Genomic DNA, 19,548 nt, shown 5'->3' with positions numbered 1-19,548 from the left:
GGTCTCGGTGGGGCTCAGCCTGGTGGCAAGGGGCCTCGCGAGGTAGCTTCCTCTGGAGCAGGTGAGGCAGAGCCATCCCGCGTGGGCCAGTCCATGTGTCGCCTCCTGGGACACAGGCAGACGGTCCATGGTACCCTGGTTCCCACTGGGCTGACATATACAGTAGGTAGACAAATTATTCTTGGCCAACTGATAGAAAAGTGCATAGTTATAACGTTATTCATGGCAATGATCATGTATATAGGCATTACGTCTGTGACAAATAGACCGACTCCTGCCCGCATCCACTATATTACTCCATCCGTCGACCAACTGCCTACATCTAGGGTATTAAGTGCATGACAAACATAGTAACGCTTTAAGCAAGATGACATAATGTAGATAGAATAAAACCAAACAACATAATTAAACCCCATCGTTTTACCCTTAGTAGTAACAATACAGTACGTGCCTCGCTACCCCTTCTGTCACTGGGCGAGGACACCGCAAGATTGAACCAAATACAAAGCACCTCCCCCGCTAAAGATAAATCAATCTAATTGGCCAAACCAAACAGATAGATCAGAGATAAATACAAAGCTATAATAATCATGCACAATGAAGTTAAGAAAAAAATCAATTATCCTCAATGAATAATCTGATCATAAAACCATAATTGATCGGATCACAACAAACACTGCGCAAAAATTACATCGAATAGAACTCCGAGGAGAACATTGTATTGAAGATCAGAGAGAGAGAGAGAGATAAATAGATAGATAGATAGATAGATACAGAGAGAGAGAGCCATCTAACTAATCATTATGGCCCATAGGTCTATGGTGAACTACTCACACATCATCGAAGGTGGAACACGATTGATGTAGAGGCCCTCCATGATCGATTCCCCCTCTGGCAGAGTACTAGAAAAGGCCTCCAGATGGGATCACAGAAGAACAGATACTTGCGGTGGTGGTCATATTGTTTCGGTGGCTTCTCCGGGGTTTTTCCAATATTTGGGAATTTATAGAGCTCGAATTAGGTCAGGCAAAGCACGAGAGGCCCAAAAGGCATCAGGGCGTGCCTACCCCCAGGGCATGCCTTGTTGCCTTGTCGTCTCCTTGTAGGTCTTCTGGTCCCTCCTCGAAGCTTCTAGGGTCTTTTATGTCCCAAAAAATCATCAAAAAGTTTCATCATGTTTGGACTCCGTTTGATACAGATTTTCTGTAAAACCAAAAACAAGCAGAAAACAAGAACTAGCACTAGGCACTGAGTTAATAGGTTAGTCCCCAAAAATGATATAAAAATTCATATAAAGTATCTAAGATTGATAATATAATAGTATGAAACAATAAAAAAAATATTGACACGTTGGAGATGTATCAACATCCCTAAGCTTAATTCTTACTCCTTGAGTACGTAAATGATAAAAACAAGTTTTTTGATGTTGAATGCTACCTAACATGTCTATCATGTAATCTTTTCATGGTATAAATACTGAGAAACGATGAAGTAATTGATATCAACATAATAATATCCATGAATACAAGAACATAATCATTACTTTTTCAAAATATATGATGCTTAACAAATGTTATCCCTACTCATTGACTTATGTAAGCATGGCATGACTTCGGCTTCACCATATAAATATAAATTAACAGCGCTCCGGTGTCAAACCAAGCAATTGGATAATAACTTTTCATCCGCTTCAACATTTTCAACTCCACTCAATACATGAGCGTGAGCCATGGATAGAATACTACAGGTGGAATACAATACGGTGGTAGAGATTCATAAGGGAAGTTAAAAGGAAGAAACGCTTGCATCGACTCGGCGGATCGACACTACAACATGACCCCTCCTATAGCAATGCTTTTTTCGGTATTTAAGAGTCCATATATGCGTTGCTAGTGTCTTTACCAACGGTTTTCGATGTGTTGCCTTATATAGTGTTGCTAGAGCATAGTGCAACGCTTATATAGCCGTTGGTAAAATGGACCATTGCAAGAGTACAACACATAAAACCGAATTTTACTACACTTTTAGACATTGGTGCTGAATGTACAAGAACGCCAGATCTCATTACTTGTCAAAGAGAATTTGCAACACTTCATGTGTCCATACATATATAATGTGAATATTATTATTATATAATATATATTTCTAGCAATTAAATTAATGCTCCGCATGTAGGAAAAAGGGATATACTCATGAGGGGAAGAAACCATATATTGGATAAACTGTTGGTTTACAATAGTGGATATTACATGAGGAACATCATCCAAATATGCTACATAATCTAAGTATTTTCTTCACATCAAAACTTTGACTGACATAATCCATCAACATCCCTACAACTAAACTAATACGTAACTGAGGAACATCATCCAACAACATCCATACAACTTAACTAAAACCAAAAGCATCCATCATCATCATCAAGAACTAAAACATCATCATCATCATGAACTGGAACATCATCATCATTGCAGTATACTTGCCACACACCCATATAGTCATCCATATATCTTCTGAATCTACAAAGAGAATAACAAATTGAATTGTTAACACACAATGCAATGACATGATGCAAGTAGTCATAGAGGCAAGATATTAAACATGTACAAAGGTTTAAGGCATACAAACACTAAAAATAGTAAGTTGTGTTGTCTCTATGTAGCAGCAAAGTCTCTAGAGACTGCCCGTTTAGATGTCTTGTTGTTTAGCCTATTAGCTTGAACAAAATAGTTCAAAAAGGAGGTTTGATAGGGGGAGCTACACTTGTGTGAATGAGAAAAGTATGGCACCTCCGCCCAGATGTTGGAAGTTACACGACATTTATCATAATTTGCAGAATAAATTTGTATCTAAAAAACCATTATTATTTAAACCTTCAAGGGGCTATTTTCTAAAGGTGTGGATTACATCGGCAGTATTTTCTTGAACTCTCAATTCCAACTATCACAATATTTTATCCAGGTTTCTATATTGAGATTTTATGTAAAAGTTTTATCATTTGAGTAAATTCAAAATGGAGGTCTATCTTTATGTATATATCCAGGGTGTTAGCAAAACTTAATAATCAGGAAAGTTTTACTATTTGAACAACACATGGCAGTCTTAGCAAATAATGTGCACTGAATACAAAATAAAAACACATAGATGATCAGAGCATCGACTTGACGATATATGATGGTGTTGATTTTGTATAGTTATATATATTTACCAAGAAGATATCTGCGAGAAAATCTATGATAAATCTCCAAGCATGGATATCTTAATGGCCATAATATCTTAATTAATAAATTGTTGATCTAATCAAAGGAATGAATATTTAGATCACCTATTGTCAAATATATATTGCACAAATACTAAATCAAGATCAAGATAAATTCTAGAATATATGTTAGTAGGAAACCATAAAGTACCTACCGTCTCGTTGAAAGGTATCAAATTCCGTTAGTAATTAGGCTGATCTGTCCACCTTCACATTATACACTACACATAGCAATACAAAAAGGATTAGTAACTGTAGTAGTATTAGTTTACTCAAGGAAGGGCTTCTCCATTATATCATCACATCAAACAATGAGAAATAGAGGGAGGGAGCCTAGCAGGCTAATACTCAGACTCTTTTTATCTTTTGATGGAATGCCTTTTTCAATTAATGTTGCATCTATGATTTTAGGCTGATGCTGATGTGTGCAAATTTCAGGTTTGTCTCATACATTACCAACCAACATTAGAAAGGAAGGATTCATGCATTACAGTAAATTACCTGGGGGAAGGCAAATGACCTTAGAATGTAGTGATGCAAACCATGTTCCAGCAACACACAAAAATTCCGACATATGCATCTCCTCAAGCCATGGTACACCATGGCGCTTCTCTGTTTTGGAGCTCATTATGAACCGATCAATAGATGTACGCGCAATCAGAAGCATGAATTAAATTCCAACAGAACAATTACTTGCGTATGTGAGAAAACATATTAGTTACAAAGCTCAAGAAATTTTTTGCAATCAAATCCGGGATATCCATCAAACAAAATAACATATAATTGTTCAGTATAGTACTTGGTAGCATTAGTTAGATCCATCCGCACCTTGCTGCCACCATGATTGTGAACATCATGTGTGTTTTATGCCTCCAGGACCACATCCAAGCATCATAGCGCTGCATCATCCTGCACTTCTCAAAAATTAATTCATATATACAGTTTGTTGTAGGAAGTGGAGACAGGACAACGTGTGTCGAGGCATCATGATAATAGAGGCAGCCAAAGCATCAAGTAATCAAAATCCACCAAAGAAGACCTGTAGGCTCCACTTTCTCACCAGAGCTTAAGTCTCAAATTGCAGGAGCACAACATAAAAATTCTCAGAAACGAAAACCAACTGCCTTCGTGCTCATTGGACACCTGCAATAAGTTTGCCCTACTTCATCGAATCTATGGTGGCAGCACAAGGGGTTAATCTTGCAGTTCAATCGAAGCATCAATCAACACTTTAGCAGCACAACAAAATCAAATTGATCACAAGCAGCAGGCACTTGGGCCCAAACAGTGGCAAATCATAACACTGCCAGAACAACAATGGCTCCTGATGTGCCACGAACCAGAGCAGAGAGGAAAAGTGGAACGACTCACCTGATCCATGTCTGCTTCATCCCGAGCAGCAACAATGTTGTCCACTGGCCATTCCTCCCTACACGTCTACAAGAGAAGAGAAGAGGTTATAGAAAGGGGGAGAGAGGTTATGAAGCCAGGGGTGCGCTCACCGGACGAGAGGAGAACGACATGGCCACCGGCGCCTTCGCCCATGCCCGAAACCCTAGCCATGGGGGGAGGGCCATGGGTGGGCTTTGTTGGCCTCAAGCACCAGATCTAGCCGGATGGGAGGTGCCACAGTGAGAGGGGAGCTCGGGTTGTGCTTCGCGGTGGCGGAATTCGCCGGGCTTTGTCTGAATCATCCACCGAGGGTGGCGCAGCAAGGAGTAGCGTTCAGGGGCTCTATTTCTCACGTGTCCCTCTCTCCTTTGCTTTGTTTTTATTTGTTTCCTCTGTTTTTTAATGTAGAAGGATAGGGCCATGAGCTGCAACTCTGCAACGTATATCTGCACCGGTTATATGCGTATCTACTATGAATTTTGCAACGTATAGTCAAAATGTTGTAGAATTTCTGTTGCTTTATAAGGGGTATCCTTGTAGTGCGATAGGCAATGGAGAGGCCTTTCGATCGATATCACTGCAAGGAGTAGCGATTGGCATGCAATAGATGCACTAGAGCTATAAGTGTATGAAAGCTGAATACTGAAACTAAGTGGGTGTGCATCCAACTTGCTTGCTCATGAAGACCTCATGCATTTTTAGGAAGCCCATCATCGGAATATACAAGCCAAGTTCTATAATGAAAAGTTTCCACTAGTATATGAAAGTGACAAATCAGGAAACCCTCTATATGAAGAACATGGTGCTACTTTGAAGCACAAGTGTGGTAAAAGGATATTAGCATTACCCGTTCTCTCTTTTTCTCTTATTTTTTTAGAACAATATCATGAACTTCATCCCCACATTTTGGAGGACTCATCAGTCTCCATCATTATTTACGTCACTAGGGCAATGCTCCAATAATGATGATCATCACACTTTTACTTACTTACAAATCAATAAACTAAAACAATATGACTCTATATGAATGCCTCTTACAGTGTCCCAGGATGTGCAATGATCTAGTGTAACATGTATTACAATGATGAAGGGTGGCTTTGCCACAAATACCATGTCAGCTCTATATGATCATGAAAAGCAATATGATGATGAACACACATGTCATGAGACGGAACAGTGGAAGTTGCATGGCAATATATCTCGGAATGGCTATGGAAATGCCATGATAGGTGGGTATGGTGGCTGTTTTGATGAAGATATAAGGAGTCTTATGTGTGGTAAAGCGTATCATATCATGGGGTTTGGATGCACCGACAAAGTTTGCACCAACTCTCGACGTGAGAAAGGGAAAGCACGGTACCGAAGAGGCTAGCAATATGTGGATAGTTGGGAGTGCGCATAGTTCTTGAACTCGCATTGGTAATAAAGAACTCATATACTTATTGTGAAATTTTTATTAGTCCTCGAAGAAAAGTACTACTCGCGTGCTCCTAGGGAGGAGGTTGGTAGGAGTTAACCATCGCGCGACCATGATGCAAACAACACAAATGATTTCAATCAGACATAAAAATACTCAAACATCCCCACCATGCCATGACATACACTTAAATGAGTAGCTAATAAACGCTTTAATGTCAACATTTCTACTAACCAATGATCATGAACCAATACCCTTTCTTATTACGGCATCAATATATTTAAACCATATGTTTCATATTTAGTGATTTACATGAAAGTTTTTTTATATCACTCTTATGTGCCTATCATTTTTGGACTAGTCTTATAACTAGTGTGTATTGGAACTTTCTATTTAAGACTCTAAAAAGTTTTAAGTGAAGCATGAGCATGCAATCATTTCTAAAAAATATATAACCACCACCATGCTCTAAAGATATAAGTGAAGCACAACTGCAACTGCATAGCTCAAATGATATAAGTGAAGCACATAGAGTACTCTAACAAATCATTATGAATGCGTGTCTCTCTCAAAAGGTGTGCCCAACAAACAATGATTGTGGAAAACAAACAAGTAAACAAAATAAAACTATGGTACAAGACGCTCCAAGTAAAACTCATATCAGGCAATGAATAAAAATACAGCTCCAAGTAATATACCGATGAATTGTGGATGCAAGAGGGGATGCCATCTGGGGCATCCCCAAGCTTAGACGCTTGGGTCATCCTTGAATAATACCTTGGGGCGACTTGCGCATCCCCAAGCTTAGGATCTTGCCGCTCCTGATTCCTTCAACCATCATGATCTCACCCAAAACTTGAAAACTTTATCACACAAAACTCAACAGAAACTTTGTGAGATCCCTTAGTGAAAGTGCTAGTTATCGACTAGAGGGGGGTGAATAGGCGATTTTTACGAAAGTCTTAAAAACACGAGGTCTTTGAATACAATCAGTAGAAATGAACCTATTGATATGCAGCAGAAGGTAGACTACAGTAGACAGGCCATATTCAATTAAGCAATGAAGTGAAAGCACGAAGACAATCAACAGCTAGGTACTATGGATCAGGATGGTAGACAGTATGAAGCCAAACAGTTAATAGTCTTCACTTAGTGAGGTCAATCAAAACAGACAGGTAGGCAATGAACGAAGAAAAACTATAAAGTGAGGGGAAGTGAAGGATGGAACTAGTTGCTTGGTGAAGACAAGGATTTGGTAGACCAGATCCAGTTGCTGTGCCAACTGTACATCTGGTTAAGGAGGCTGAGATTTAACTCAGAAGACCGTGTCCTCACCTTATTCCCCTTGAGCTAAGGACACCCAGTCCTCGCCCAATCACTCTGGTAAGTCTTCAAGGTAGACTTCCAAACATTCACACACTTCGTTCACTGGCAAGCCAAAATGGCTCTTGGATTCTCAAAATGCGACGCCTAACCGGCTGGAGGATTCATAGTCCTCAAGTGTAACAAGTCTTCAGGTCATGCAGACAGAAAGACTTTAGTGATGCCTAACACTCTTTGGCTCTGGGTGTTTTGGGATTTGTCCTTGCAAGGATCTCTCCCTCAAATTCTTCGGAGGTGGGTTGCTCTCAAACAACAAAAGTCATGCACTAACTCTGAGCAGCCACCAATTTATGGTGTAGGGGTGGGCTATATATAGCCAGGAGACAACCCGACCTGATTTTTTCGAAATGAGCCTGGGTCACTAAGGAACCGACACGTGTTCAACGGTCAGATTTCAAACACACGCGATAGCCTGACTTGGGCTACAAGTAAAGCTGACTCATCTGTCCTGGATAAGATTTGCTCTCATTGTCTTCACTCGAAGACATATGATTTGGTTGAGCATCACTTCAGTCACTTTGACTTTGTTCACTTGGACCCCACTTAACAGTGCGGTGGTTCCTATGACATAACAAAGAAGAAAAGGAAACTACGAAACAACTATGTCTTCGCACTGCATAGTCTTCATATGAATGTCTTCTCATGTCATACTCTTCATCGTGAATGTCTTCATGTACCACCATTGTCTTCAATGTCTTCACACATTTTTAGGGGTCATCTCTAGTAGGTAAACCAAATCAATAAGGGACTACTACCTGTGTTATCCTGCAATTCTCACAAACACATTAGCCCCTCAACCAAGTTTGTCGTCAATACTCCAAAACCAACTAGGGGTGGCACTAGATGCACTTACAATCTCCCCCTTTTTGGTGATTGATGACAAAATGGTTGAAGGTTTCAATGGGGATAGAAGTATGCAGGAGTTAAGGATAAAAGCATTGTCTTCATAAGATGTAAAAGGCTCCCCCTGAAGATGTGCATATAAGTAGTTTGCCTTTCAATGCAAATGCACATGGCAGGTTTTACTTTGTGGAGATCCTCTTCAACTCATGAAGAAAATTCATCATGCATGTATAGGTATAATGAAGATAAATGACATGCACAATGAAAAGTGGGCGTCTGCCGAATGACTTCATGCGAAATTTATCATCACATCACAAAGTAGCAGCAAAACGTGGCAGACGACCATCAGGTTTAAGTGTTACAACTCAAAAGCCAAATTGTTTCAAAATGAGAGTTGTAAGAACATAGCAAAAATGATGCAACCACCCATATGGACCTGCTTGAAGACTATCAACCTCATATGCTTCTCCTTGTTTTGTCAGTAATGACCAAAAAGGATTGAAGACATAGGGGATCTACTCGTTCCTAGCTGGAGTAGAAGATGGAGCAGGGACGTCGTTGTAGTTTGGTGGTGCAGACGGGCCTGGCAAAGTATCTTGATGCAGTGCAGCCAGGGTTGGTGAAGTGGCATCGTCTTATTCATCGATGACTCTTGCAACAACAGTTGCAGCGGAAGATGAATGCTCATAATCTTCAATGGAGGGAGTGTGATGCCAGCTTGCATTTTGAGGAGGCCTGGAGTCAAACTTGAATTGCTCGGTGAAGCCATCTGCATGCAGATCATCTTCAGAACATAGCAGTATGAGATTCTTCCAGGACCGCCTACAGGCTTCATGTGCAGCGAACAAGTTCTTGGTGGCCAAGTTGCAGATGCGATTGACATCCACCAAGAGACTCTGCATGTGACGCTTCAGCCATTCATGATGCCTATCCTGCTTTTCATGCAAAGCCACCAGAAGCTCTCGGTCATTGAGTACACGAGAATGCTTCTGAGGCCTTTGAGAAATTGTGCTTGCAGTGGCTTCAGTGTTGGCTCGGTGCGAAAAGCGCATGCTACCATCCAAAGGGTATGCAGGAGTTGCACCATTGGGCACAAGAATTCCTTCGATTGGTTGCATGAAGCTTTCATAGTCAACATTTTGAAGGTGGAGTGGCTTCTTTGCAGGCTTGGGGTAGATGGATTCAATGGACAAATCAACTTCAGGAAGAAAACACAATATGGTTGTGCGCCGGGGGCTGATAGTCAATGGTGGAGTGAAGCTTAATCAAGCACATCACCCATGGTGCATATAACTTCAGGCCAAACAGATCAATCCCAGATGATCAAGTTGTCTGATGAAGAAATTCTGGGTGTCGAACCTGATGCCATGGATGATATAAAATACCAAAGTCTTCATGGCGCCTTCAAGTTTAGCTTGAGAATGAATGTCCCTTGATGTGCTATGTGTGGAAGGTACTCGAGGTCCTCCACATAGAACTCCTTTGGATATTTAGCGTCTTGAGGCAATGGCTTCATCATGCTAAGCATTTGGCTCATATTTGGCTCGGGCTTCTAAAAAATGCTATGCAGCTCATTCCTATGAAGCTAACAACCAGGTTCATATAACTCACCTGGAATGGGCCAGAAGTCAGCTCGATGATGTCTTGAGCTTTGGCTTCATGATGAACATCACCTGTCATCCACTCAAGGACACAAGTCTTCGGATCCCTATTGTAGCCTCGAATGTGTAAAGTGGCATAGAACTGCAGCAGAAGCTCTTCATTCTAGTGTTCCTTATCAGTCACAAAGGGCAGAAGACCAACATCCCTAAAGTAGTCAAGAGCCTCTTGAAGACATGGAAGCCCAGCCATAGCATCACAATCTAGACGCTTGTGTGGAAAGAACCGGTCTTGGTTGTATAGGATTTATGAGTAATAGCTTCGTTGCTTATGGCTCCAAAATCTGTCAGAGGATATCTTGGGCTTCGTGTATGGGTTCTTGGTGTTGTCAAAAAAAGTGTTGTGCTCTCTGAAGCTGAGCACAGTGAATGAGCCCTGAGTGGTGACAACACCTGGAAGCCTTGGCAGACATGGCTTGGGCTTCTACACTTGAGGCCTATGCTCCACATGATAATCATACTGTGGCCCGGGAGCATTGGGTCAAACCAGAATTGGCCATCTGACAGTTACCAATTCGCCACGATTGAATGCACGTTCCATGGTGTGTGGCCTTCGTGGAGGAACAATGCCATCAGAGGTGATTGGCATTGTAGTGGTGTCAGCTTGCACATTGGCTTCAGGCTCCACATTGTCTGCAGCCATGACGGAGTCATTGGCTTCAGTGGCGTTGTTGGTGGCAGCCTCAGGGTTTTCAACCTCCATCTGTTCAACGACTGGAGGGTCGGGCATGATCACATTCTCCTCAAGAATGACTAGATCACTTGTTGGGGGTGTGGCTTCTCTTTCTTCTTCTTTTTCTTCATCAGCTGATGCAGCCGGAATGTCTTCAGCAGTCTTGGCTTCAGACTCAGAGGCAGTTGTAACACCCCGGATGTAACTTGCCATATTTGTACTCCGACTCTTGCCATTTTCGGCTTTAAGTTATGACATTCCTTCGTGGTTGGGTTTTGTCTTCGTTTTGCATTTTTTTCATGTCATGCATTTCATATCATGTCATCATGTGCATCTCATTTGCATCCGTGTTCGTCTCATGCATCCGAGCATTTTCCCCGTTGTCTGTTTTGCATTCCGACACTCCCACGTCCTCCGGCGCCCCCTTTTGTCTCTTTTCATGAGCGTGTGTTAATCATTCTTGGAATGGACCGAGATTTTCCAAGCGTCCTTGGTACACCACCGGTAGACCGCCTGTCAATTTTCGTGCCATTTGGAGTTCGTTTGATACTCCAACGGTTAACAGGGGAACCGTAAAGGCATCATGTGTGTTGCAGCCCAACACCCCTCCAAAACGGCCCAACAACCCATCCAAACCTCTGCCATGTCCTCCGTCATCGGATCATGATCGCGTGGCTGAAAACTACAACTCATTTGGACACTCCCACCTCCTTCTAGGTATAAATGTGTCCTCCCCGTCCAAAAATCCGGGTCCAAACCCTAGCCCCGCTCCTCTCTCCGCGACAGACATGTCCAATCCTGCCGGACGAATCGCGCCACCACCCCTCCACGAATCCTGAGGCGCCACGTGGCCAGCGCCGCCCGCGCCCGCCGCGGCCCGCTCGGGCCCGCCATCGGCCCCCGCGACCCGATCCTCCGCCGCCGCCCTCCCGCGCACACCCGCGCGCGCCGCCGCTCGTCGCCACCTCACCGGCTTCGCTGTGCCGCCCGACGCCGCTTTGTCGTCCCCGCCGGTCCTCGCCGGAGCGCCGCGATCTCGCCGTGCCGGCCCGCTCCTCCGCCACTGAGGGGCCGCCTCGTCCTCCACCGGCGCCACTGGACCTCCTCCCGGCCGGATCTGGCCTCCCCAGCCCCGATCCGGCGAGCCTGAGCTCCTCCGGCCACCCCCGCCTCTTCTCCGACCACCGCGGAGAGAAATTCCGACGAGCCTCGAACCACGTGCCAGGTCAACCCTAGACCTGAGAGGTCTATTTTCCCACTAAGTCCCTTTTTGCATTATTTTCAGGCCCTATTCATTATGCCATAACTTCATGTGTGCTGCTCCGTTTTGTGCATGCAATATATCAAAATGTTCACCATGATGTGCTCTTCATTTTGTTCCATTGTGACATGCTTGTTTGAGTCCATCTTGATGCCCAAATCACTGATGCAAGAGTGCTATAAATTGTTAGGTGTTGATTCTTATCAGAGTATGAGGATTTGTCATTCTTATCAGAGTATGAGGATTTGTCATTTTTGCTATATTTTGGTCTATGCCATGCCATCTTTACAGGGGTGTATGCCGTGTATTTTTGTGATCTTTGTGGTGACTAGCACAAGCATGCAAAGTAGCCTTCGTGTTATTGCTGATTTCAGGATCTCAGGATTTTGGCTAAGTCTTTGTCTGCTGTTATTTTGATGCCATGTAACCATGTTGCTACAGTGAGATGCATGCTTTATTTGAGTTGCTTCAGTAAGGATGATTTTGACATATGGTTATGCTCTATCCATCCATTCCCCTGTTTGCAATTATTGAGTGCCCTAGCATGTCTCAATATTGCTATACTTTTGCTATACAATGTTCCTGGCAGATTGTTTACATGTTAAGCAATTTTGCCATGGTTGTTGTAGTTGATCCATGCATGCTATAAACTTGTTCTTACCATGTTTAACCTTAAGATAATCTATTCTTGCTGGTAGTATGCTTATCTTGTCATGCAATGCCTTGTGGTGAGTGAATCGAGCTTGCAAAGATGCCTTCACAACTCTGTTTATGCCATGCCCAGTTTTCTGCTAAGTCTGAATCTGTTAACGAATCTTGCTATGTTTACATGGGTGCCATCAATCTTCTGATCCTTTTTGGCTTATGGTCAGTAAGGGACTGTTGTTTTGTGCTTTGAGTAGATTCATTCCATTGCTTTTATTGCTATGATAAGTTCCTGTAGCATGTTGTTTGCTTGCTCTAAACATTGCTTCCTGATGTTAATTCCTGGCATGTTAGTATTTTCACTAAGTCTGTGAAGCTGATATCTTTTGCACTTTTGCCATGCTTGTTTGAACCTGCTCTTGTGTGATTTATCCATAGCTCAGTGTTGATCGTTTGTCAAGAATCTTGAGTAGACCACTGCCATGTGCTTTGTTGCTATGTTGGAGTGCAGTATCTTAGTTTCTTGTTGCATTCTAGATGGCATCGTGCTGTTAATCGCATAATTGTGCCATTCTTGTTTTGCTTGCCGTTTGCAAACCATGCATCCGATTCCGGTGATCTTTATATCGATTTCGACCGAAATCATCTCATATTTCCAGTGGTACACTTGGTTTCCCAAGTTGAGGCCTGGTTCAGTCTTTCCCTTCTGAAGCATGCATATGCATTGCATATCACATCCCGCATGTCATGTCATGTTTTGCATCATGTTGATTGTGCATTGCACCGTGATTGATTGTTGTTTCCTTTGTTTGTGTTCTTGCTTTCGGTAGAGCCGGGATACGATTACGTGCGCGAGGAACCCATTGAGTACGCTTACGAGGATCAAGCTTTCATCAACTCGGAGAACTTTGCAGGCAAGATGACCATACCCTCGAAATCACTTTTATCTTTGCTTGCTAGTTGTTCGCTCTATTGCTATGCCGCGATACCTACCACTTGATATATCATGCCTCCCATATCTCCATGTCAAGACTCTAACCTACCTTTCCTAGCAAACCATTGTTTGGCTATGTTACCGCTTTGCTCAGCCCCTCTTATAGCGTTGCTAGTTGCAGGCGAGGATGGAGTTTGTTTCTTGTTGGAACATGGTTATTGTTGGGATATCACAATATCTCTTATTTTAATTAATGCATCTATATACTTGGTAAAGGGTGGAAGGCTCGGCCTTATGCCCGGTGTTTTATTCCACTCTTGCCGCCCTAGTTTCCGTCATACCGGTGTTATGTTCCTTGATTTTGCGTTCCTTACGCGGTTGGGTGTTATGGGAACCCCTTGATAGTTCACTTTGAATAAAATTCCTCCAGCAAGGCCCAACCTTGGTTTTACCATTTGCCTACATACCACCATATACCTTCCCTTGGGTTCTGTAGACTCAAGGTTCATATTATTTTAAACCCCCCGGGCTAGTGCTCCTCTAAGTGTTGGTCCGAACCGAGCTGCCTGCGGGGCCACCTCGGGGAAACTTGAGGTGTGGTTTTACTCGTAGCTAGTCTCATCCAGTGTTGCCCTGAGAACGAGATATGTGCGACTCCTATCGGGATTTTTCGGCACATCGGGTGGCTTTGCTGGTTGATGGAGTCCTGGATTAGGGGGTCTCCGGACAGCCGGACAGTCTCCATTGGTCGGACTATTAGACTATGAAGATACAAGATTGAAGACTTCGTCTCGTGTCCGGATGGGACTCTACTTGGCGTGGAAGGCAAGCTAGGCAATACGTATATGGATATCTCCTCCTTTGTAACCGACCTTGTGTAACCCTAACCCTCTTCGGTGTCTATATAAACCAGAGGGTTTTAGTCCGTAGGACAACAATCACAACATACAATCATACCGTAGGCTAGCTTCTAGGGTTTAGCCTCTCTGATCTTGTGCTATATCTACTCTTGTAAGACTCATATCTTCAATATTAATCAAGCAGGACGTAGGGTTTTACCTCCATCAAGAGGGCCCGAACCTGGGTAAAACTTCGTGTCCCTTGCCTCCTGTTACCATCCGGCCTAGACGCACAGTTCGGGACCCCCTACCCGAGATCCGCCGGTTTTGACACCGACATTGGTGCTTCCATTGAGAGTTCCTCTGTGTCGTCGCTGTTAGGCTTGATGGCTCCTACTATCATCGATAGCGATGTGGTCCAGGGTGAGATTTTTCTCCCCGGACAGATCTTCTTATTCGGCGGCTTTGCACTGCGGGCCAATTCGCTTGGCCATCTGGAGCAGATTGAAAGCTACGCCCCTGGCCATCAGGTCAGATTTGGAAGTTTGAATTACACGGCCAACATCCGTGGGGACTTGATCTTTGACGGATTCGAGCCACAGCCGGGCGCGCCGCACTATCGCAATGGGTATGACCTAGCTCTGCCATCGGACGGTACCCCAAAGGCCGCGCCCGTATCAGCTCCGACCCTTAGCTCGGAGCCAGTTGCGCTAATCGAGGACGGGTGGCTAGACACCACCTCAGGGGCTGCAATCTCAATGGCGATCGAGCTGAACACCAGCATAATCCTCTGCGCAGCCCGTGACTCCAAGGTTCTGGACTCTCCTCCGGACCCCGAACCATCCGTGCCCCTGCCAATCGAATCCGACTGGGCGTCGATCATGGAATTCACCGCTGCGGATATCTTTCAGCACTCGCCCTTCGGCGATATTCTGAATTCACTAAGGTCTCTCTCTCTGTCAGGAGAGCCCTGGCCGGATCATGGCCAGCAGGACTGGGGTGCGGACGACGAAGAAATTCGATGCCCACCCACCACCCACTTTGTAGCCACTGTCGACGATTTAACCGACATGCTCGACTTCGACTCCGAAGACATCGACGGTATGAACGGCGATGTAGGAGACGAACATGAACCAGAACCTATAGGGCACTAGAAAGCCACCTCATCGTATGACATATACATGGTGGATACACCCAATGAAGGCAATGGCGACGAGATAGCGGAGGATGACCCCTCCAAGAAGCAACCCAAGCGCCGCCGTCAGCGGCGCCGCTCTAAGTCCCGCCAAAGCAAAAGTGGTGATACCGGCACAGGAGATAATAACACTTCGGATAGCGCCGAAGACAACGAAAACCCCCTCCACTAAGAGTTAGATCAGGAGGATGAAGGAGCCAGCTCTCCTGAGAAAGCGGCTGGCAGAGAGGAGGAGGATGACAATTACATGACCCCCTCCGAAGACGAGGCAAGCCTCGGTGACGATGAATTCGCCGTACCAGAGGATCCCGTCGAACAAGAGCGCTTCAAGCGCAGGCTTATGGCCACGGCAAATAGCCTGAAGAAAAAGCAGCAGCAGCGTCAAGCTGATCAAGATCTGCTAGCTGACAAATGGACTGAAGGCCTCGCAGCCGAGGAATATAAACTCGAGCGTCCCTCCAAGAGTTACCCAAGGCGCAGGTTACTACCCCGACTGGAGGAAGAAGCGTATGATACGGCTGATCGGCCATCTCGTGGCCGTGATAGAGCGGCATTCTTGCCGAAAGCTCAGCCTCCGCCCCAACGCCATCCAAATAAAAAGGCATGGGGAGATACGCCAGACCTGCGAGACATATTGGAGGACAAAGCAAAGCATTCAAGATCGATCTACGGATCACGAGGGCGCACCACTCTACGAGACGGTAGACGTCATGCCGGATACAGTAAAAGAAAATCCGGCCGGGCCGAACACAGCGGGCAGTACCCATACGTGCTACGTCGCGATATAGCCCAGTACAGAGGCGCCGCACACCCCTTATGCTTCACAGAAGAAGTAATGGAACATCAATTCCCAAAAGGTTTCAAACCTGTAAACATTGAATCATACGACGGCACAACAGATCACGCAGTATGGATTCAGGACTTCCTCCTCCACATCCACATGGCCCGCGGTGATGACTTACATGCCATCAAATACCTCCCACTAAAACTCAAAGGACCAGCGCGGCACTGGCTCAATAGCTTGCCAGCGGACTCTATTAGCTGTTGGGAAGATCTGGAAGCCGCATTCCTCGACAACTTTCAGGGCACTTATGTGCGACCACCAGACGTGGATGACTTGAGCCACATAATTCAGCAGCCAGAAGAGTCGGCCAGGCAATCCGGGACTCGGTTCCTTACAAAGAAAAACCAAATCGACGACTGTCCGGATGCGGAGCCTTAGCGGCTTTCAAGCACAACATCCGAGACGAGTGGCTAGCCCGGCACCTTGGACAGGAAAAGCCGAAATCCATGGCAGCCCTCACGACGCTCATGACCCGCTTTTGTGCGGGAGAAGACAGCTGGTTGGCTCGCAGTAACAACATATCAAAGAACCATGGTACCTCAGATACCAAGGATGGCAACAGCAGGTCACGTCGCAACAAGCATAAGCGCCGCATTAACGGCGAAAGTACTGAGGATACGGCAGTCAATGCCGGATTCAAAGGCTCTAAACCCGGTCAGTGGAAAAGGCCATTCAAACAAAGTACGCCGGGTCCGTCCAGTTTGGACCGTATACTCGATCGCTCATGTCAAATACACGGCACCCCAGACAAGCCAGCCAATCACACCAACAGGGATTGTTGGGTATTCAAGAAGGCCGGCAATTTAATTGCCGAAAACAAGGACAAGGGGCCGCATAGCGATGACGAGGAAGAACCCTGGCAGCCGCACACTGGAGGACAGAAGAGGTTTCCCCGCAAGTGTGGACGGTGAACATGATATACGCAACCCACATCCCCAAGAGGGAGCGGAAGCATGCGCTCAGGGACGTATATGCGTTGGAGCCAATCGCCCCAAAGTTCAACCCTTGGTCCTCCTGTTCGATCACCTTCGATTGCAGGGACCACCCCACTAGTATCCGTCATGGCAGATTCGCCGCACTAGTCCTAGACCCAATCATCGACGGATTTCACCTCACTCGAGTCCTCATGGACGGCGGCAGTAGCCTGAACCTGCTTTATCAGGACACAGTGTGCAAAATGGGTATAGACCCCTCAAGGATCAAACCCACAAAGACAACCTTTAAAGGCGTCATTCCAAGCATAGAGGCCCACTTCACAGGCTCAATTACACTGGAAGTGGTCTTCGGATCCCCGGATAACTTCCGAAGCGAAGAGTTAATCTTCGATATAGTCCCGTTCCGTAGTGGTTATCACGCACTACTTGGACGAACCGCATTTGCTAGATTCAATGCGGTACCACATTATGCATACCTCATGCTCAAGATGCCAGGACCTCGCAGAGTTATTACAGTCAATGGAAACACAGAGTGCTCTCTCCGAACAAAGGAGCACACAGCGGCCCTCGCAGCAGAAGCGCAAAGCAGCCTCTCAAGGCAATCTACCAGTTCGGCGTTTCAAAGCCCGGACACCTTCAAGTGCGCTCGGGGCAATCGGCAAATAGACCGCCTGGCGCGATCTGAGCTCGCGTAGCAATACGGCGGCCACCCCAATCCCAGCCCAACGGCGTTGTTCGTGCCACGCGTACATAATTATGCATTAAAAATACCATGGGCACAGGTGGGGAGGGGGGCACAACTGCAGCACGCCCCAAAACGCATCCTAAATGGCACCGGGGGCTTCCCGTTTGGTTATTTTTCTTTTTCTTTTAGGACTTCAATCTCTGGAAACACCATCCGGCAGCTCTATTGTCGAACACATGATACAGCAACCAAGGAGGCCGACGACTATGGAATTCCTAGGTGGATTACAGATTTCATATAATTCCTCAGCTCACCCTTGGAAGGGACATAGTCCTACTCTTTTGCTTATTGCACTATCTGTATCACTCTGTTGTAATGCAATTTTTTAATAAACAATGCATGACACTACGACTATTATTGCATTCTTGTTATATATATACATATCTATGTGTTCATTAATGACGCCTAGCAACCATACACTCTAGTATGGCCAATGCACCAGGGGCTTACGTACCCACAATATGGTGTGAAAAGTCCGAACACTTTCACAAGTGCGGCACCCCGAACTTATAGCATTATATGCATCAGCTCCAAATCATGTCTTTGGTCAAATGTTGGGTTTGCCCGGCTCCTATGTTTTGGTACCTTACGTTCCGCTCCATCGGCTATGGTAGCGCTAGGAGAACTACTGCGATTGTGCCCCGGTTCTGCCGGGCCGAGCACCTCAGTAGAGAAAGCTAAAACTGACTGTCATGATAAGGCGAGAGACTGGCCGCTGTTCGGCGAGGTTTTTCGAGTCCCTAAAGACTTATGCCGCTTAGGGCGAGGGGCCGGCTCCGTCCGGCTTACAGGCGTGTATCGCCCCCCGAATTCGGCCTTCCGAACACCAGGGGCTTCACCAAAATTTAAAATTATAGAATTCTATGGCTAAGTGAGAGTGATAAAGCAATATTAGTCCGGTTGCCTTGTCCGTTGTGCTGAGCACCTCCCTCGAAGTACCCAAATATGGGAACAAGAGTGCTCAGGTTTATCCCGAACACCCCAGCACTAGCTGCATGGGGACAGAAGCCGAGGACTAGCCATCTCTCAGATTGGATAAACAGCCAAACAGAAGGCAATATTTTAAATTCACACAAGCGTTGCATAGTGAATACGATACAAGTTTTCATACATACAGGACAAAACGAGCAAGTCTCATTCAAATATTACATTTTGCAAACACTCATCCGCGATAAGACGGACGCCCGGCAGAACACCCTCATAGTACATCTCGGGGTGGCGGTGCTCCTTACCCTCCGGCGGCCCCTCCTTGATCAGCTTCACGGTGTCTAGCTTGACACACTGCGTTTTTACACGGGCGAAGGCCCGGCGTGCAACTTCAATGCAGACAGATCGCTTGACGACCTCCAGCCATGGGCAGGCATCCACAAGCCGCCTCACCAGGCTGAAGAAGCTGTTCGGAAGGGCGTCGACAGGCCACAACCGGACTATGAAGCCCTTCATGGCCTGATCGGCCGCCTTATGTAGCTCGGCCATCTGCTTCAGCTGGTCGCTCATTGGCACGGATGTTCGGCCTCAGCATACT

At 45.4% G+C, this 19,548-nt stretch overlaps 1 long non-coding RNA gene across 1 annotated transcript; it reads right to left on the bottom strand.

The window, feature by feature from the left end:
- Positions 1-2,484: 2,484 nt before the first annotated feature.
- LOC125513105 lies at positions 2,485-3,877 on the bottom strand. The gene is made up of 3 exons (XR_007285675.1): positions 3,780-3,877; positions 3,415-3,480; positions 2,485-2,519 (listed from the first exon to the last, which is right to left on the bottom strand). It is a non-coding gene; the product is annotated as an uncharacterized LOC125513105 (long non-coding RNA).
- Positions 3,878-19,548: the final 15,671 nt, after the last annotated feature.

The sequence above is a fragment of the Triticum urartu genome, chromosome 6 (genome assembly GCF_003073215.2).
Source record: "Triticum urartu cultivar G1812 chromosome 6, Tu2.1, whole genome shotgun sequence".
Taxonomy (NCBI): domain Eukaryota; kingdom Viridiplantae; phylum Streptophyta; class Magnoliopsida; order Poales; family Poaceae; genus Triticum; species Triticum urartu.
This window is presented reverse-complemented; position numbering and strand designations above follow the sequence as displayed.